The sequence below is a fragment of the Bombyx mandarina genome, chromosome 20 (genome assembly GCF_030267445.1).
Source record: "Bombyx mandarina strain Sakado chromosome 20, ASM3026744v2".
Taxonomy (NCBI): Eukaryota; Metazoa; Arthropoda; class Insecta; order Lepidoptera; family Bombycidae; genus Bombyx; species Bombyx mandarina.
Window position 1 is genome coordinate 4,320,750 of NC_143226.1, and position 5,884 is coordinate 4,326,633.

General features: G+C 32.3%; 1 pseudogene across 1 annotated transcript; it reads right to left on the reverse strand.

Annotated features, from left to right (window-relative positions):
- Nucleotides 1-1,622: 1,622 nt before the first annotated feature.
- Nucleotides 1,623-5,584, reverse strand: LOC149500678 (uncharacterized; annotated as a pseudogene). Its single transcript, XR_016324799.1, has one exon. The product of XR_016324799.1 is annotated as an uncharacterized LOC149500678 (transcript).
- Between the last annotated feature and the right edge of the window lie 300 nt (nt 5,585-5,884).

The window sequence follows — 5,884 nt, forward strand, 5'->3', positions numbered from 1 at the left end:
ATGTTTTTTTGGTTTTATTTGTGTATCAATTGTATGTTCAGTAGGTCTAAGAATCGGATACTATCTATTTTTCATACCCCTAAGTGATAAGGGTTGTCCACCCCAAACATTTGTTTTTTATTTTTATTTTTTGGATAATTATTTTTTTTGGTTATAATGAGGTATTATGTGGTTGAATGAGGTTTTTTTTTACACTAGAATTTCCCTAGAAATCTTATTTAAGGCAACACAACGTTTGCCGGGTCAGCTAGTAGTAATATAAAATTTATGTACAATACGATCAGATCCAAGAATCGATTCAGAGCCCTACGATCCATTACGCTCCAAAAAATCGATTCAAAAAGAAAACCGTGCATCCCTATTGGGCAATGAAAAAACTGATAATTTTGCAAAATCAAAATCAAAAATCAAAACAAAAAGTAAATGGTACGCAGAAATAGTTAATGAAATTGGTATTAAACCTTGATACGCTAGAAGCAAATCTTTCCATAAAAGGAAATTCTACACACAGATTTGTAGACTGAGATTTGGTCATTACAAATTTAACGCTGGTCTATACCGAATGAAAAAAAACTTCAGCACCAAATTGCAATGAATGCTCCCTAAATGAAGAACAAACTTTACATTTTTTTTTCACATGTCCGGCTTTTAATATTCATCGCATCCATCGATCAACTGCAAGAGGTTTATAAGGATAGCATCCCGCCATCTCTTCAAGAATTGCTTAAGTGCCCTGCAAGTTTTAGACCAGTAGGTATATTAATTTTTTTTTTATTATTGCTTATATCTATGGACGAGCTCACAGTCCACCTGGTGTTAAGCGGTTACTAGAACCCATAGACATCTACAACGTAAATGCACCACACACCTTGAGATATAGTTCTAAGGTCTCAGTATAGTTACAACGGCTGCTTCACCCTTCAAACCGAAACGCATTACTGCTTCACGGCAGAAATAGGCGGGGCGGTGGTACCTACCCGTGCGGACTCACAAGAGGTCCTACCACCAGTAATTACGCAAATTATAATTTTGCGGGTTTGATTTTTATTACACGATGTTATTCCTTCACCGTGGAAGTCAATCGTGAACAATTGTTAAATACGTATTTCACGATTGCGACAACTGAAACTATAGAGAAAAAAAATCTGACTAGACATTTACACGGATAAATGAATAATACTAAAGAATTGGCTTTTTTGCCTTGAAATATAAAACTACATTTGAAAATGTAAAACTTAAGAATTAACTGTATGTATGGCTTAGTTCAATTGCCTTTCTCTTCTACTACTAATAAACCATTTATTTTTATTATAAAATTAGCCGGATACAAGTCCATCGGCCGTCTACATATGATACAATAATAAAGTTAATATTTACGAAGTGTCATACAGTATACAAAATTATTAAATTCCCGGTTTTTTTCAGGTTTTTCATGTTATTTTTTCAGGTCAAACTTTTCGTACATTCGCTGTAATAAAGTCATATAAGCTCGGGAAAAGTCTTGCATTGCTCAAAAGTTCTTGAACGCGGCGGGTTAAGTCCTCTGACACTGACACATAAGTGTCTGACACTGACGACTGACAGTGACATTCGTAAGTCATCATCTTCAAGGGCTGTTCTTGTTTTCGTTATTTCTAGTTTTTCTTCCAGTTTTTCTTTTATTTCGGTTACTAAGGTCACTCTTTGTGTGGAAAAGTTGAAGCATTTCAATACTATGTGCGTCAGGTCTGCATTTTCATCATTACAGAATTGGCAGTGGCTGCTATAATTTGTTATTTTCATTCGGTGCAAATGTCAGGCAGGTGTCAGGCAATGACCAAATCTCATTCTGTTTAAAATTGTTATGAATTTTCTTTCCTTAAATAATTTGATATTGCAATACCATGGCTCTCATGGAATCTTCTTTTGAATTTCCTTATACCATTTGCCTTTATTCTCTGAACAAAATTGCGAGTAACTCTCCCATAGCTGTCTTTTTTCTACTTTAAGTAAAGTTACATAATAGTCCGTTAATGGGACCTTCAACACTTGCGAGTGGTCCTCGTCATGTTCAGCATTTGCCGCCCTATCTACTGTCTCATTCCCACAAATACCGCTATGAGGTGGAACTTAGTTAAATGTTGCAGTTTTACCACTATCAAAATAATTTTTCTTATTAAATATATTAGATAATTGAGCTTATAACTTAACTTATAATTATCTAAAGAGAGAAGAACACTCATGGAATCTGAAATAATAAGTACATTCTTTTTCACCTTTTCCATATCACATATGTACAATAAACATTGATACTCATTTAATAGAGGTATCTGTTTATTATTATAAAGAACTTTAACTGATGTGATGTCATTCCCTAAAACCATAACTGAACTCTTTTCACTGTTAATGTTAAGTTTTAAATTTAAGGAATAAAATAGATTTAGTTGTTGTAGTGCTAAGTTTATATTTGTTTCAGCTGATTTTATATTTCTGTTTATACTATATAATAATATCAGGACATCATCAGCAAACTGTAGGATTGAAGTATTATGAGGAATAAAATTAATAATTTGTGAAGTATATAAATTAAATAATAGTGGTGACATGCAAGCTCCTTGCATTAGGCCTTGCCATGTTTTTTTGGTCCATGTAATTAATAGTTATATTTGACATATAGAGTTCGATCAGATGAAAAATTAAAAATCCATTTCAACAACTTTCCAGGTAAACCAAGATCATGTAAAATTTTAATCAGCTGTATAAAATCAACATTGTCGTAGGCTCATTGGACATCCAAAAAGACACACACTGCAGTGGATTTAGATAGCTGGCAACTCTTCATATCATTAAGGAATGTTATCAAACTTTCAGCTGTACTCCTACCTTTACGGAAACCAAATTGACAAGGGGGTAATAGTTTATTTGTCTCTACAAAAAAATCTAATCTTACTTTGATCATGTGTTCTAGTAATTTACCAATGCATGATCTTAAGAAATTGGCCTATAAGACTTATAATCATCTGGTGGTTTATCAGGTTTTAAAATAGGTACTACACACTGAGTTTTCCATGATTCAGGTATTTGTTGACTAAGCCAGAGAGAATTGAGAATATCAAGTAATTTGTTTTTCACTGAAATATGCAATTTCTGTAACATGATATATGGGATGTCATCTAAACCAGGCGCTGTGGATTTTTTTATGTCAGAGCTATATCTAGTTCATGAAACATAAATGGTTTCAATAAAAATTACTGTTTAAGTTATTATTGTTGTTAAAATACATCTGAATATTATCTAGTTCGGGTATGTCAGCCTGGGATAGTTTATTAATAAAATCATTTATCCATTCGTCATTTCGATATACGTTTCCATTATTTACATAATAATATATTCTTTTAAATTTTCTGATATAATTCCAAAATTTAGTCAATGGAGTGTGTCTATTAAATGAATGACAGAGATTTTTCCAGCCATTCAATTTTGCCTGTTTGATAATTATTTTTTATGTGCATCAGCTTTTTTGTATTCAATATACTTTTCTAAGGACATGCAGTTTCTATATTTTAATAAAGCTTCTCTAGATTTCCTTACAGATATAGCGCAGTCATCACTCCACCATGCAGCATGGATATAATTTTTATGTACAAGAATACAATTAACTTTAAGATTGTTTAAAATTGAACAAAATTCTTTATAACTTTTTAGAGGATCATGACAAGTAGTTGTTTAATAGTTATCAAACATTATTTTAGATGTTTCCATATATACATCCCAATTTGTTCTTTTGAATAAAAACTTTTGTGAGCTATCCTTAATTTGATACTTTTTAGGGGAGGTAATCAGATCAATAAATGTTGGATAATGGTAGCTACCATGAGGGTCATCACTGACTTTCCACTCAGATAGTGGAGCGAGGACTGGGCTGAAACAAGTGACATCTATGGCTGAAGAATTGAAGCCTGGTCTCTGTATAGTAGTGGCTGATCCTGTATTCAAGATGCATAAATCCAATTCATCAAAAATATCTATTAATTCTCTACCTCTTGTATTTGTAGTGCTACAGCCCAAAGCAATATGGTGGGCATTAAAATCGCCAGAAACTATACATGGCTTTGGTATTTTACTAATAATATTTTTTAATTTATTCAGTCTAATCGAATTAGGACTATTATTGTTTTTAGGTGGACAATATACACCCAGAATGGACACTGGTCCTGAAACTGTCGACACTACAATAGCGACACTTTGAATATCCTGATAAAATGCTGTTTTGATAGTTTTGTATTGAAGGGTATTTTTTCTTATCAATATACCTACATCACCATGCTCGTTTTGTGCATTTTTTTCAATGTAATTGTACCCGGTTATATTAACAGAAGGACTAGATTTTTAAAGCCAAGTTTCATTGAGTAGACACAAATCTATGGAATTATCTTTTAGTTTTCAGTAACCATTTTTTATTGTTTACGCTTTGAATGTTAAATTGCATGAATTTAAGTGGATCTATTAGAGATTTAAATTTGTTTAAGTATATCCTTAATGTGTGTCATATTTTTTGCAGAATTTGAATTGGCTATCATTACTATAGTTTTAACAATTATTTCTAGGAACTGATTATCATTTAATAAATTTTCATAACATACATTATTAGGTGAGTTTAATTTAGTAGGTTGTTTTTTAACAGAATTAGGATTATCTATTAAGGCCTGTGATTTAATTTGATTCTTTTGTGTTGAATGGTCTGGTCTGTTCTGAAGTCTTTGCAAAGGTGGAAATTCTTTAGATACAACTGTAGCATATTGTTTTGCTAAATAAACATTTTTATGTTTTTCATAAAGGGCTTGTTTCACTGGACAAAACCTTGAGATGATCGCCTTGGCAATTACAACATTTCAGAATTTCAGTTCAACAATCCTTGTATGAATGATTGCCTGAACATTTAGAACAGACCAGTGAAACACTGCATCAAAGGTGGTATCTACATATTGGAATACCTCATATCTCCAATTATCTAAATATATAAAATCTGGAAGAACGGTACTCGAGAAGGTCACACTTATTATGGACATTGGGACTATATTTCCGCCTACTTTTTTTGTGAAACGTCTAACAGCAATGATTTCTGAATCTGATATTAATTTGTCAAAGAGTTCAGTGTTACTCGTTTTTGTAGGAATGAATCATAGCTCCCCTACACGCTCCACTGAAGATGCTGGAATGTAAGCTTTCATGTTGTTTTCTTTAAGGCAACTAAATCATTGGCAGCCACTGCCTGTTTAAATATAAGCTTTATTTTATTAGCATTAATGCGCCTGTTCTATTTGATGCCCTTCACCGACTTGAAATTTTTTGATAAAAGCAAAGGATTTTTCTTACCAATTTTATCTTCTCTGCTGATACCTTCGATGTAGACAGGAAACTCGTCGTTAAGAGAGTTATCAGGATAACTACGACGGTACCCGGGTTTGAGAAAAGGTTTATATCTGCAGTCCGAATGTGATTGTCCGTCTTCCCCTTGATATCTGCGTTTTTTCGCCTCGTTTCTTTTTCCCTCATCATCGTCGTCACTTTCTGATGACATTTTATAATTTTTTAATATTTACAATATTTTACAACTATTAAATATTAAATTTTTGTAAAAAAAAATCCAATTTGCCGCCTTCCTATTTCGCGCCAAAAAAGGAAGTCGACTACTATAGTATTGTCAGCAGCAGGGCTGTCAGATGTAAAATTAAGATAATAGTATACCATCAATAAAAAAGTAGTACATTTCGTAGTTTTGAATAAAAACAATAGTACACATCAAAAATATTTTTTATTATACATAATTACATATGCTTTTTATACAATACATTGATTGACATTTTAGCCATCATTTCTTTATTTGATTTAAAATTAGCACCAT